At 36.6% G+C, this 15,635-nt stretch overlaps 1 protein-coding gene and 1 pseudogene across 1 annotated transcript in view; one reads left to right on the top strand and one right to left on the bottom strand.

The window, feature by feature from the left end:
* The window catches only part of LOC122345940 (active breakpoint cluster region-related protein-like), a 248,527-nt gene that overhangs the window by 129,982 nt on the left and 102,910 nt on the right, over positions 1–15,635 (bottom strand). The gene's annotated exons all lie outside the window — the stretch shown is intronic.
* LOC122345941 overlaps positions 1–15,635 on the top strand; it is a 76,831-nt pseudogene that overhangs the window by 39,409 nt on the left and 21,787 nt on the right.

Raw genomic sequence — 15,635 nt, forward strand, 5'->3', positions numbered from 1 at the left:
ATCTGCAGAGATCTTTCTTTGACTCTCTTCACTGCAATGACTCTTCATCCACAAATACAGTACTACGTTCTACATCAATGCTACATTCATTTACACTTTACTGCTCAAAAGTCTTTAGAATTTTAAAAATGATTCCATTTAAATGGCATTTAATTTTATTTTGTAAAATTTATAATGCTATAATATATTTCCGCTTTAACTTTCTTTTACATTTGTATTAAAAACATGAAAAAGATCTTTTAGCGATGTCTGCTAAAATGATTTACCATCAAGAGAACGCAATGTTTTGAAATATTAGCCTAAAAAAGAACAGACATGTAGAAAAAATGCTAAATTCTGTCATTTTATGGGGTATGAAATATTATTATTAACCATAAACATATACCATCACAGCTTTACCATATTTTTGGGATATTATACCATATTGTTGCAACTGTGCAATAATTTCTTCTTATCTTCCATCGCCATACAATGTTTACGCTTGCTTTTATTCTGAAGCTGTTCAGATTTGGCCAAAGTGAAGTTGATCTGAATCATAAAAAGGCACAGTCAGTGAACAAAACTAAAAAACATGACAAAGCATGAAAATAAATAAACGTGATAATGATTTTTGGTCAAACCGCCCAGCGGTGTGAGTTTAATCATGCTTATTTTCCTCTTTGCGGCTGCGTGTATTGTCTAGGGATGAATAGATAACTGTTGGTGAATGGTTCCTGCTGGAATCTATTCTATTTCAGGTGCATGCATGCTAATTCAGCCCAGGTTTGGCTGGAGACAGACTTTTGATTGCTGGCATAGAGACTGGTGCACACTGTAGCCTGTTCTGTCCAAGGACTTTCTACTTACACTGGAAGTGAATCTGAAATCGATGCTACCGCAAGAATAGACCGTGGGGCAACAAAGTGGTGTCTGATTTGGAATGATGACATAGCAGTCTGTGAATTTTGTATAGACAACAATAAACAAATTAGACCTTCCATCAGAAAGTAATGAGTTCTGGATTCTTCATTGCCATTTTAGCGTGCAGCATGCATCAGACATCGTGTGAATGATCCGTGGGTAGACTGTAGGTGCACCATCTGACGCTAAAGCTAATTTTGTCCTGTTTTTTTTTTTATTCAGAATAACGTGCTTCTATCTTTGCTTTTAATTGCTTTTCATGAAATTGCACCAGACATTGTGTGTCTCTATAATAGTGATGGTTAATTTGGATGGAAAAGAAACACATACGTGAAACATGTATTTAGTATCGTGAGGTTGCAATTTATAAAAATTTTTTTCACTCGCAAAGAACCCTGAATCAGCAGGCAGGAGATGATCAATTTGATCTATTTTTGTAAATGTAGTATTTTATTTTTTCTACCATAATTAATCCATGCTAGAAGGTGTATTGACGGCAGTTTGATGTGTATGTCACAGAATGTTTCTGGTGTTTCCGCTGTATGTCCGTTATAGTTGGCGGTTTTAAACTCACTTGCATGCCTATAAATAGAGCATTGTATCACATTCAGGAGCCTCTCGTTCTCATTCAGGCAGCGACTGCACTGAAGAATCTCAAGTTGTCATGGCAGCCTGGGCGCTCTGCATGGAAACAAGCTGCTGATTGACAGTGACGGGGGGCTGAAGGGTAGCTGGCTGTCCATCACGAGAGAACCCCAAAGCGCTTGCGCGTGTTGTCGCTAGCTGACGTGGGAATACCACGGTGTGTATACAAGTACTGTGACATCATCAGAACTTCTACCCGTGTCATCGCGCAGCACTGATGTAACATCATGACTCATTACCAAGTCGTGCCAACTTCGTCCTTTATACTTCACAATGAAGTTCAGTTCAATAGCATTAGTTAACACCTAACTATTACGGCACTTAAATAAATGTTACTTGCTGTGTTATTATTGTAACAAAAAGTGACAGGAATTCATTAAAGAATCACGAAAAATGATGACAGTTTACACAAATAATATGCAGCACTATTTTCAACACGCTTCTTTCTTGAGCAAAGGAGCATATTTGGAATGATTTCTGAAGGATCATGTGACGCTAAAGACTAGATTAATGATGCTGAAAATTCAGGTGTGTCATCACAGCAATGAATTGCATTTTAAAATAGATTAAAATAGAAAATTCTTATTTTGCAATAATATTTTGTATGCATTTTTACACAATATTTCTTGCGTAACTAGGAGAGCTTATGTTCCCGTTTCTGTTTACACAAAACTGTTTATCCATTCGAATGCAAAATGCAGTCGACGCAGTGGCGCTGGGGCGGGTCATGTGATTAATGACAACGGTTTCATTACAGTGTGTGAGTTATGGATCGCATTCACTTACAGTAGAAACTTTCTGGCAGTTTGTGAGCACAGAGCGCCGGGTGTTAAATCATAAGTGTGACAGATTTAAATGTCCTCAGGGTCAGTACGACGGCTTTCTTCCATCTTTCCGTCTCTCTTTAGTCGAAATACTGAACTTTTTAGGGGATATTTGCGTATCTTTACCATACCTCTCTTTTGTGTTATCAGTGATCTACCCTCGAGTTTACATGCTTTTTTCATTAATATTTTATCTTTACATTGATTAAACTATTTAATTACTACATATATGATGATTGCAATTAAATTTCGTATTGAAAACCATTTAAACTTAACAAAAAACAAATGCATGTTTTGAATAGGAAAAAAACTTAAATGGATTAAAAATAATTTCTATATAGACCAACAAGCTTATAAACCTTCATGAGTTACTTGCAAGTACATCTTAGTCGACGCAAAATTAGTATAAAGACATTTTAGTTACACATTCTCCTGAAGATAAAAAATAAAAAACCCTGATCTTTCCAGATTTTCCTTCATCATGGTAACCTTGGATGTATAACGCATGGCCTTTTGGGTTCATTGCTTTATATTAGCCGATTATTTAGTGAGGTCTCTAAAAGGGAACATGGTTTGACAGCAAGCAGATGCGTGTGTTTCCTTTCATTCATATGATGAAAGGCTCTGGCAGTAATCAGTGTTGATGTGGCATGTTTTAACAGTGTGGTGGTAAGACAGCTCTTTCATACAGCACACAGCACAAAGACCGACTGTTGACCTTTCCAGCCGGCGGCTATTATGGAAAGCAGGACAGTAAACAACTATTACAAGCCTTTTACCGTTTACGCCTGAACACTTCTCCTTGTCTGGAGGAAAATGGCTTGAAATCAAATTTTACAGTTTCGCTTCAGCCACTCAAGAAACAGGATGTGCACTCATCATTTCCAAGACATTACAGATGTTGCCTAAGGGAAGTCTGTACGTTTTTCTAGCACCCTTCATGTACATTTAGTGCACAAGTAAAATAATAATAATAATAAAAAAACTTAAAAACATTCACATTTGTCACTAATGACAGTATAGTATACTTTAAATAATGTGATGTGCCTATAACTCTAGCCTAGCACATGATTACCACAGCACAGGTCTTGCCAGTTTAAAACCATTCAAGCATGATTTGATGAAAAGATAGCCGAAGCACACACACAGGAAGCTGTTTCTCAGACAGTGTGTGGTTTTCAAATTCAGTTCTTTTCATGTCCTAGTGTGCTTTAATAGACACACACAAACCCCATCTTTATCCTCGGTTAGCTATGTCTTAAGTTAATGTATTATCTTATAATAATATATGTTCGATCTGTGCATTCAGTCTTAAAGTGACAGCGGTGTTATTATAATCTCTCCCCGGATGCATCTACCAACCCAGCAAATGGGGAAAAAAGAACAACCCATTAAGCTTGTGAAAAAAGTCGCTCTGATTTTGCTCCTCTTAATCTAAATTACATTACTGCCCCTTAATCTGCCAGTTTTCACCCACGGTGCCACCATTGTTTTCGCAAGTGACAACTGTGTTCCAGGTCTAACGCCATTGCCTATTGTGAATGTTGATTTTAAATAAGACATGAGAGAGACCTTAGCTTAGTGCTCACATTCTGTGCATGTGCTTTAGGTGCGCACACTCAGAAAAGAAGTTTAAACGATTAATATGGTTTAAAACAATTTCACCTTGACAGACATGATAATCAAAAGTGCTTAAGATACAAGTTGTAGAGCCAGCCCTGTTCTATAAAAAGCGGGCAAGGAGCAGCAACTCATTTTCATTTAAAGAGACATGCACGACAACAGCGTGCTTCCACTTTCCTCAAAATAGACATTTTCAAAATAGTATAATGATCTGTGTGTTTTGAGCTGGAACTTTATTAGCGCTTTCTGGGTACACTTGACTTATTCCATGCATATCTAACAATATTGTTATTCTATAAACTCTATTTCATTTTATACAATCGAATTAGAAATTACATTTGAAAAGTATTCTTGATTTTTTTTTTATTACATTTATTACATTTATTACATTTATTTTTGCTGTTGCTTTTATTATTTGTATTTTTTTCCTGTTTCATTACTTGTTTTTACTAATGCTTGAATATTATGTTGGTTGGCTAGTAGTTCTTGCTGTGCTATCAAAATTGATTGGAATAGAGAATCGTGACATTTTTCTAGTTTCTAAAATGTTGGCTGTATTAAAATGCATGGGTAAAAAGTCTTTGTGGCAAATAATAACTGACTCAAACAAATGTGTTCCTGTCTATCCTGCCTGTTAAACCATGCAGCATTTTTCATATACAGCTCAGCCTCTTGTTTACCTTGAATTGCATTTCCATATATTTGAATAAAACCTTTTCAAAGGTTCCTATTTGTTACATCCCCCCATGCGTGCGTGCGTGTGTTATTCCGATAACATGAGGTCTGTTTGGTGCTGTATGCTGTGAACCTTGTTAAAGTTTAGGATAGAATTCACATGGCTTTCTTCTTCGAGGCTGCATGCGTCCTGCGATCCATCATTTCACCTCACAGTAAGACGGAAAAAGTGTGTGTGTGTGTGTGTGTGTGTGTGTGTGTGTGTGTTTACACAGTACTATGCTTTTGTTTTTGGCAGTTGCATCTATTTGACTTCATCTAATCAGAGTATTGACTTTAAAACACTAAGTATCTCGCGTTGTTTGACTTAAACACTTAAACTGTTTGCTTCCACACTACGAAGGATCTTTGTTAATCTCTTTAAAACATCTCTTATATCATCAGATTCGTATTGGATTTTTGCTCTCTGTGGCTCTGTAGCTGACGAAACAAGTTAAAATCCCATAATGCGTTCAGCACATGTAAGTGGAGCCACATGCGACTACAGTGTCTCTCACTTCAGGTTTGCTGGTGTACCAATCAATTTTTCTTCCCATGTTGGCTGTTTAAAAACATTAAAGGCCAAACAGGGAAGCATGTTGTGTGTTTGCTGCTGAGTTTAATGCATTTTTGGCCCTATTTTTACGTTAGCTATTTTTATTAAATAAGCATTAATTAACGATTGCTATTTTAGATCGACTTATAAGCTAGTTAAAATAAAAACTTTAGTTTTATTATAAATAAAAATGTCAAACCGCTTAATTTGTAAATTTAATGTACATTTAATTACAGTGTTAGTGGTCTCTTTATTTGATTTAATAGTAATTCAATAATATTGACTTATGTTCTATTGCTTAACTGGTAAAGCCTCTTTTCTAGCAGAAGCAAGGCTGTGGATTAAATTCCCAGTGTCTTTTAATTCTAAATAGTAAGTATATATGGGAGTATCAAAATATGAAAGGGAGAAATACTGGTGTTGTGAATTCACAGAATTGATTGGCTCTGGTGAGCGCAGGTCATCTTGACCTGCGTGAATGTGCTGCAGGCTAAACGGATATGTGAGCCTGTTGACCCACATTCAACCCACTTTTCTGTTCAGTAGCTAAATGACACAGTTATTTCCTGTTTTGTCTAATGGCACAGTCTTTTTGTTAAATGCTGTTGGTCTCTCCTAACGTAAACATACACGGACAAGTTACTGTTCATGATCAAGCTTGTTTTGTAGCAGAAAGATGAAACTTTTGTTGAAATAAATCAAATATTAATTTTACATTGCCTTTATTGTATTTGCTTTGATGCTTCATTGAGTATCGACCGTGTCACTTTGATGTGATACACGTGTGTTTTCGAGGGGAAATGAACAAGACATTGTAACCAAGTTGAGTTACAATTGGTCTGTTCTTGTGCTGGTTATCAATGGTCGCCACGGTAACAACCATGGTGACAGACGGGCTGATCCCGCCCCTCGGGGTTGGGTTGTCAAGCAGATCTTTTGTTTATGTGCCAGTCTCTGGCCATGTGGGAGTGTGTGTCTTGACACAAACACACTGCATTTTCTGTTTTAATGAAGACGCGTCTCCTGTGAATGCTGCTGAACTCATAAACACTTTAACAGGAGGTTTTTGCTCCTCTTCGTGCTCTTAAAATTTCATTTAATGGGAATATTGGGGCTTCTTTTCAATTATATTTCTGTGAAATGCTCGTGTTAAAAAAAAAGACATTAAAAAGTTGAACACACTTTAAAAACCTGGTCAGAAAGTTTGAAATGGTTTTAAAAAGCTGGAAGATTTGCAGTCTAGACATATACAGTAGATAGGTGAATAGATCAGGGATTAACAGAAAGATCTTTTAGCAGGTTTCTAGCATGTTTTATCATCCTTCTAGAATATTTTCGCCTTTTTTAGGTGTTGTTAGCATTATTAGAATGGATCTGCCATATTTTAATTACTTTAATTAGTGCTGGCCAACAATTAATCGCGTCCAAAATAGAAGTTTTTGTTTAAATAATATGCTTGTGTTGCTAATGTGATTCTAGATTATTTTAGCATTGTGTTAGAGGCGTTGCTTAAACTTTTAGAATGGACCTATAATATTTTATGTTTAGTGTATTTGGGTATTGGGTACATTATTAAACAGGCAGTGTTGGCACGCTTTCTATTGTAGTTAACATATTGGTAGCATGTCAGATAGTTTGTGGGCTTACCTAGAGACGAATATTTTCAGTTGTTTTGCTGCTTCAAAACACGTTAGCTTGAATGCTCACTAACTAGCAGCTAGCAGCATTCAAATGCACCATTGTAAATGGCTAAGTATGATAATAGCGGCTTAAAATGCCTACGCGTTTCCCACTACCCTTCCTACCTTGTCCTACAGATCTTGTCGGTCATACCCAGAGTCTCCGCCCACTTCTCTAAATGCAGATCAGTTTAAAACATACCCTATGTCCTGCACAGACAACTAATTGCACCATTTGTGTATTGATTTTCTCGTGAACACTTTAGTGCTTTCGACATCGCTAATGTTTGAGTGGGATTAATCAGCCATAACCTCGCATACAGTGGTTCTCCTAACTCCTCTGTTTTCTTCTTTTTAGACTTTAACTACAACACCGATGGCTATGAGGGAGATACCACAGAGGACAGGAAGTCTCAGGATGGCTCCGAGACCATGCCATTCATTGACGAGTCGCCCACCATGTCCCCTCACCTCTGCGCACGGGGACAGGATGGAGAGGCCGTCTCACCCACACCACCAGAAGGACTGCTCTCTGGGGTATGACTGCATGTTAAGTTCGTGTGTGTGAATTAGAACCGTTTACGTGCTGCTGGTAAACAGCTCTCTGTTGTCCTAAGGAGGTTATTCCTTTATTTTTTTTGTATATTATTTGTTAATCTCTGTCCATAGCAGAGGGGATTTTTCGGAAAGCGTTGGGATCTGTAAGCATGTTTTCACATTCATGCAGTCACAAAAATACAGTAAAATGGTAATATTGCAGCTTTTCTGTGATTAGCAAAGCTGAATATTACTCCAGGCGTTAGTGTCACATGACCCAGCTCAATGAATATACTATTCTTATTATTTAATGCTGAAATCATTTGTGCTGCTTAATATTTTTTTTTCTGGAAACCGTGATTAATAGAAAGTTCCAAAGAGTAGCTTTATGGTAGTTTTGACATGCATTGCGTGCTGAATAAATCGAGAACTTTCTTTTCAAAATAAAACTAACCTTTTGAAAGGTAGGGTAAATTATGAATCATGCATTCAGAATGATTTTATAGAGTGGTCTTTCTTCAGAATATTTTCTGTGTTTTATAGAAGAAAGAAATCACTAGTAAATGAGTAAATGATGACCGTATGTTCATTTTGGATAAATTAACACACGAAGAGTGTTGAAGTGTATGTAGTGTTATGATGTTATAATGATAATCATATACAAAGATAGGAAATGGCTACTGTTTTTAGGAGTAGCTTTACAGTATGTCACAGACATTTTGGTGTAAATGTTTGGAATCTGTTGTTGTGACTGCAATATATTCTGTCAAGATTTGACGGGCAGAGGAAAAGCGACACACTTCACCTTTAATCTTAAAGCACTGATTCTGAACAAGCCAATAGATTGCGGTGGGTGTGAGGAGCTGCACTCTTCTTTCCACCAGGCTTTGTTATAAATGTCAGCACCGCTTTCACTTTCACATGGGCGTGCTATATGACATGACAAATGGTGTGGTTGTTTCGCCGTATCGTTTTCATAGCTTCAGGCAATAAAATAAATGCTTTTCTCACCTGGTGTGTCTTAACATACCAAGAATAATGTGGTGACCCCAGTGCCAAACAATAAGAAATCATGGAGCTTTCCTTTGTCAAAGCAACCTGCATAGAAAAAAAATTCAATTACCGATTAAATTATTTGGTTTATAAGTTTGTATGTCACTGCGTTAGATCACGAGGGAACTTTTTGGTGAGTTGATAAAAATTCTATCATAATATAGTAATTTCTAGTAATAAATTATCATATTATAGTTATTTATAGTAATAAATAATTTGTAAAGTAGATAAATTAAATATTTTATTTTTTACCTGTACACCATGTGATCATTAAGCAATATCAAATAATTTTTTTATTAACTTAAAATCTCAGGGAGTAAATATTTTAGGTCACAGGTTTTGGCTGGCAAAAAATAACATCCGTGATTAAAAAAAACAAAAACAAACCAACTGTGATAAGAATAAAAACACAAGCGAATCAAAAGGTTAAATATTCAAATAGATTTCAATCAAATAGAAATGGAATAGTTATTTCTGTAAATTTAAGTGTCATGATTCATCACATCATCCTGTAATAATGATTGTATTTGGCTACTTATAATGTGCAGTTCAGAGATTAATTGACACTGAGGTGTATGTGTTTGTCACATGTGTATAGGCCCATTAGGAACATGCATGACTAGCTCCATTGTGCATCACAGATAATTAGTGTTGAAGTGTTAAAACTGATAGTGATGTGTGTGTGTGTGTGTGTGTGTGTGTGTGTGTGTGTGTGGGGCCACAGGCTATAAGCTTTTATAGCAGCATCTCCATCTAGTGGTAGAGCAGATGAAGTGCTTCTTCACATCCTAGTAAAAAATTGACATAATTCATGTAAAGTATATTAATTTTAAAATAAATATACTTCAAATCTTTTAACATATTTACTGACATATCACTTAACATTTACAGAAATAAAAATTATTTTTCTTAAGCATATATGTAAATGTATTAGTGGAATACTTGGCACAAAAATGTTATATATATATATATATATATATATATATATATATATATATATATATATATATATATATATATATATATATATATATATATATATATATATATATATATGTCAAAGTACATGTATATGTATATGTTTGTTTGTTGCTAACAAAACAATATATGTGTATCACATATTTTTGTTGTTTTGTTTGCAGCTGTCTATAAGGGAGTGGGGTTTTAGCTCAACACACGAGAAAACACCTTTTTTAGTATCAAGCTCTTCCATGTGTTTCTGTGAACGTGATTGAACTGGCCATTTCATCACATCAGCTATGACTCTCTCCCCTATATAACCTTACATTAACTCTAACATGTCTGAGTGCCTGTAACTACAGGATATATAAAAAAGCAAGACACCTGCCCCTATTTATACTCCCCTTTGCTCGGCTGTAGATGGAATCAAGCGTGGAGAAGCACACACACACACACACACACACACACACACTTGCTTGTGAGAAATGCGCTGTGTGTTTTCTCTGCCTCCTCTGTTGCTTTCATTAGAGTCTCTGTGAGATCAGGTCGTGTGGGCTGTGCTGTGAGGATATCAGTGCTGTTCATACAGAGCTGAGGCCTTCCTGCTCTTCACTCACCTCTGTGCTACATCAAACCAAGGAGAGATCCACTGGCGTGTCGTTCATATCAGTTCCCACTGGCGGTTAATGTTGTGTCGACCCGTTCTGTGAGAAAAAGAGAAGGCTGTAACACTGTACTATTATGCCCTCTTTTGTCGTGTCGTCTGCATCTAGTTCCTCTTTTGAGCTCTAGATGAGCAAGATCAGGGATTCCTCATTGACTTCTATTTAAGGATCGCCATTTATTATTTCACATGCTATGGAAATCCCATGATAATGATTATAACTTTTTCAGGAAGATTAATAAAGAGCTTGACATCATAAGTGTGATGTGTGCTTGGGTGTGATATGAAGTAAGGGTGGAGTTCAAATTTTGGTCAACCAGACTTTGATCTCATTCTCCATATAATCACTTACAAAGTGTGCGTGCGTGTGTATGCGCGTGTGTGCGCGTGCGCGTGCGTGTGCGTGTGTGTGTGTGTGTGTGTGTGAGTGTGTGTGTTTGCACTGCAAGCACATTTAATTGACAATCACTTCACAGTCTTTGACTTTATTAAGTGAACAAATCAGTTACATCAGCTTACCGTGAAACATAACGTGAAGTGTTGATGACCCTAATGTGATTTGAGACCGTATTTCATTGATGTGTTGAGTGTTAGTGCCAGGAGAGCTTGATATCTGTACAAGGAGGACTTGTCTGATCCAGGGAACTCTCAAAAATAAAAACGGCAGTTGTCTTTGTATCACGCTATAATTTTAACAAACATTATTAACTGTCTTTGCCATGCCCAGGATTTGTTTTTATGCTAGAGTTTGTGCTAGAAACCTATTTCCCTGCTGACCTGATGAAGGTCTGTTTAATTATCACAAGACTTATAATCAGAAGTATCATTTAACAAATCTAAATCTTAAGAAAAATATTATTGTAAAAAGATACAAACAAACCAACACTTTCTATTAAACAGAAGAAAGTATCAGTTACTCCGGAAATATTAAGCAGCGCCACTTTTTTCAGTCTTGATAATAATACATGTTTCCTGAGCAGAAAATGTGCATATTAGAAGGATCGTGTGACAATGAAGACCGAAGTAATGACAATTCAGCTTTGACATCAAAGAAATGTTACATTTTAAATTATATTAAAATAGACTTGATAATAATACTTGGTATTATGCAGCCTGGATGAGCACAAGAGATCGATCCTTTTCCAAATAACAAAATACAATAATAATTGAACAAATGATCATGTTCAAAAGTTGACAAACCCTTGATTCTTCGTATTGGTGGTCTGTAAAGGATTCATAGTGGTGTCTGAGATTGACGGATTAAGCAAAAATAGACCTAAATTCATCAAGTAGTTTAACTTTTTTAATTTAATATATGAAATTTAAATAAATATTTAGCATACATACTAGTTATTTTACATTCTCTTCTGTCTAATCATTAAATTTGAAAGAGTCACATGATTTTTCAAATAATCTGGACTAAATTTTCAGTGTGAACGCACTACTCACATTATTTATTCTATAAAATAGCATAGAACAGTGCAGTCTAATTCATTACCAGTCTAATTCATTTTAGCTAATTTGTGATTGTTGGGCACTGGGCCTAAATTTGGGGCGTTATGGTATTTTATTGTTTTACTGTGTGAAGGCAGCTTGAGAACCGCTGTCTCGTTCAGATTTAAGTAATACTTAATAACTCAACAGGAACAACCAAACAGAGAAAGAGACCTGTCAAGACTAGAGAGGAAAATGGTGGACGGTCTTTTAACCCAGGGCACCCGGAATTGACACACACCAGGAAGACAGAACCGCAGTCAGGGGGAGGGACGCCAGCAGTGTGTGTGTGTGTGTGTGTGTGAGTGCAGAGGCGGGCCATTCGAGGTTGAAGTGTGTGTGTGTGTGTGTGTGTACGAGAGAGAGGAAGCAAGTGGCTGTTTCTGTGTTTGTGTGAGAGGGAGGACACGTTACCGTTCCAGAGAGAAAGAAAGGAAGAAAAAAAACCTCCTTGGAAAGAAGAGGTAGATTTTCAGCAGAGGCACCAATGTGTCACGGGCGGCTTGTCAAAACTTGAAAGGAGGGAAAGCAGCAAGTGAAACGGAGGGAGAGGAGAGAGAGGGATCGGCCGTCAGCATGGAGGAGGATGAGGAGGAGGCGTTGGGGTTTTTGGACAAAGTTCTGGAGGATGAAGATGTGTTTGACAGTGAGATGGACTTGGACAGTCCGTTCACACCGGTGGACTTCAGGACGTTCAAGGTGAGAGAGAGTCAGGCTGAGCAGCACTTCTCTCTTCCTCTGCTGGCTTGCTGACAGAGGTTTCATTGGCTAAAAATAGTGAGGTGGAAAGTATTAAAGCTTTTTTGCAACGTGGCGTTAGTGTTTGTTCGGTGCCCTGAATGCGTGTGACTTTTGTGCTTTGTACCAGTCCTATGTAGCAACTGTCTCTGAATGATTTTTATCCTGTTCTAACACACTTGAGCAGCCAGAAACAAAGACAGTAATAGGTGGTTTATTCACCAACTGTTGCTGAGGTTTGACTTTTTGATTTGGGATGTTTAGCATCTCTATAAGAGCATGGAGTCACGTTGGCCATGTTGACTTTAGACTCCAACAGCAATGGCTTCACGTTGTAGCTGTCATTAACAATGTTCTCTTAAAGGGGCAGTTACCATAAAATAAAAATGCTTCATTATTTATTATTTGCATTACTTATTCTTCCTTATGTCGTTACAAAACTGTATGATTGATTTCTTTGGAGATCATGTGGAGGAAAAAAAAACATTGGTGAACATGCTCTTTTTGTTCCAAAACATCCCCATTTGTTTCCATGGAAATACTGTAGGAACTTCATAGGGGATTTTAACGACAAAACAGTATCTGGAAATTATGATAGAATTTGTATTGGGTTTGGCTAAGCTGATACTTTACAATATTTTCTCCCACAGTACACTGGGTGCACGGTCACAGATTTTGTGTAACGCAGTGCTGCTAATCAGGTTTAGTTTAAGACTTTAGAGCTCCAGGACTGACAGTCAAGAGTTTGACTTACTGCTATCCATGTACACAAAAGATGGGAAAAGTGGTGCTGAAGAGGAAAAAAGGCTGTTGAGCAGCACATGTTCTGCTTTCTGTTTTGATGTTGACAAGAAAATGTGATTGGTCAGAAAATCTAAAATAGCCCAACCCATGATATTTTGGTATATCCACGGCTCTATGCCAGGCCCTATACACAAACGTGTGTTGTTGAGATTTTTTTGGCCCTTGAAATACACAGTTTGTGTGCTAAAAATACAATTAACAATAATATAGTAATATATAATTACAATTTACATTATAACATTATAAATGCCTTTACTGTCGCTTTTAATACATGCTTGCTCAATAAAAGCATTCTTCTTAAAAACTCTCCCCAAAATGTTGAACGCTGAACTATAGGCTTAATCCAAGGATACGGGCGGATAGGTGCCCTTTGAGTATATCCACCTAGTAATAGCACAACTTTCCTCCATCGAAGATTTGTGGATTGTTGATATCCATGGCTTTAGGGATTTTGAAAAAGCAAGCATCACTTGAAAGTGCTTGGCTGAAACAGAAAGTGAAAACCGAAACTGATACTTTTAAATTAGCCTTCTATTAGACAATTTTAGGTGAGCCAAAATATCAATGATGAAATGTTAATAGCATAGCTAAAGCCAAAGAACCTTTGACTTCAGATCGTTTATGTAATATGTTTCTAGTTTCTGAATATCTCTGGATAACACAAACCTGCATAAACTATGCGAGCACCGCAGCGTAACGTGAAGAGCAAGAGCAACAACCATTTGCACGGTTCTGACCACGTGCCTGTTAGTCAAAAACATGATTTTTGTTGCACAAAAGTATTTGCTAATATTTTACAACCATTTCTATTTTCAAGCGACCCTTTAAATCCTCAACCTCTTCAGACTCCACCCAACATGGATGTTTATTCATAGTGATTTACACAGAACAAATCAAAAATATATTTTAGTCACAGAAATGCGACTAAATTTTTACAGTTTAGTCGGTCTAGAAAACTTCTCCGTTTTGGTAACTTCCTCTTCGGTCCTGTTTGCCATTTCTCTGTCTCAAAAATGACAGCAACCGTTGTTATGAATATTTTTCTTCCTGTGTCATAGTAACTTTTATATAAGAAATACATGTAATGAATATCTCGTCACTATCAGCACTGGGCATCGAACAAGAAGCCACACACATGCACTAAATAAACCCAACTCACATATTGTAGCTCTCATTTGAATCTAATCTAAATACATTAAGGGGGCCAATGATGCATTAAAGGGTTAATTTACCTAAAGATTGATTTTCTCACCCTCATGTGATATGACTTTCTTCTGCAGAACATAGATAAAAGTATCTAAAAATACAAAAGTGTGTTCCCCTCTCACCACAACCGTTTGGTAACCAATATTTCTTTAAAAATATCAATCTATATTTGGTTTATCAGGCTTGAAATTACATCAGAGAGAATTGCATTTAATTATTTAATTATTAGTGGGGGGTTTTTTCTGGGTTTTCACAACCGGTTTCAAAAGTAATTCCCATTTTACTCTTACCAGAAGTTTTTAATATATGTGTTAGTGTTAGTAAGTCGCCTCCTTTCAGTCTGAACTTTTAAAAATGTTTCCCTTGCAGAGTTAGGGAATAAATCCACTGGTGCTCTGGACAAAGGAGTGTTTGTCAGTGAATTATAAGGGCAATGGCGGGTATATTTGGCTTCTCTCTTCAAATGTAGTTAGTCATAGGAGTGGTACTTCCTGTATTTTAAGATAGAACTGCTGTTTATTCCTTTTTGTAATCAACTTACTTAGGTTTTTGAACTGACTTGTATATTAGTTGTGGTTTTGGTGAACAGACGTGGTGAGAAAATTTACACGCACAGTAATTGTTTTAAAATAGTTTTTATGAAGTCGCGTAATAAAGCAAGAGTTGTTTAAATAGAAAGTTCAAAGGGAGGGACTTGGTTTAAATGTTTATGTGGAGCTTAAAAACATTGAAGCAGACATTTGAAAAAACGGATTACACTTGAAGGCTTTTTACGACTTCTCTTTCACTCAGATTGAATTGTGTATTTGTTCAAATGACTGGGTTTAGATAGCATGTCTGTGCCTTTGTTTGCGCGCGCACACACACACACACACACACACACACACACACACACACACACAGTTTGAACTCTGTACCTGGATGGGTGAATACACAGGGTGTGTCTGTACCTGAGCAATTTCACACCAGAGTGAAAGAAAGATCAGAACGGACTAGTACGGCAGATTTGAAGTAAAACTAAACAGGATTTTTTTTTTATTACCTACAGGTGGTGCTCATTAGCTGAAACATATTTCTCCTGTCTTGTTAAGAGAAAGTTCATTCAAAAATGAAAGGTCTTTTTCTTTCATTGTTAAAAGCATGTCATTTTCCTTTGTGCATTAAAAAAAAAATACACTGGTCACTTTTGTTGCTTTTCCAAAATAAAAAAATAACAATGAAGTATCATTTTGTATCAC

This window comes from Puntigrus tetrazona, chromosome 5, assembly GCF_018831695.1.
Source record: "Puntigrus tetrazona isolate hp1 chromosome 5, ASM1883169v1, whole genome shotgun sequence".
Lineage (NCBI taxonomy): Eukaryota > Metazoa > Chordata > Actinopteri > Cypriniformes > Cyprinidae > Puntigrus > Puntigrus tetrazona.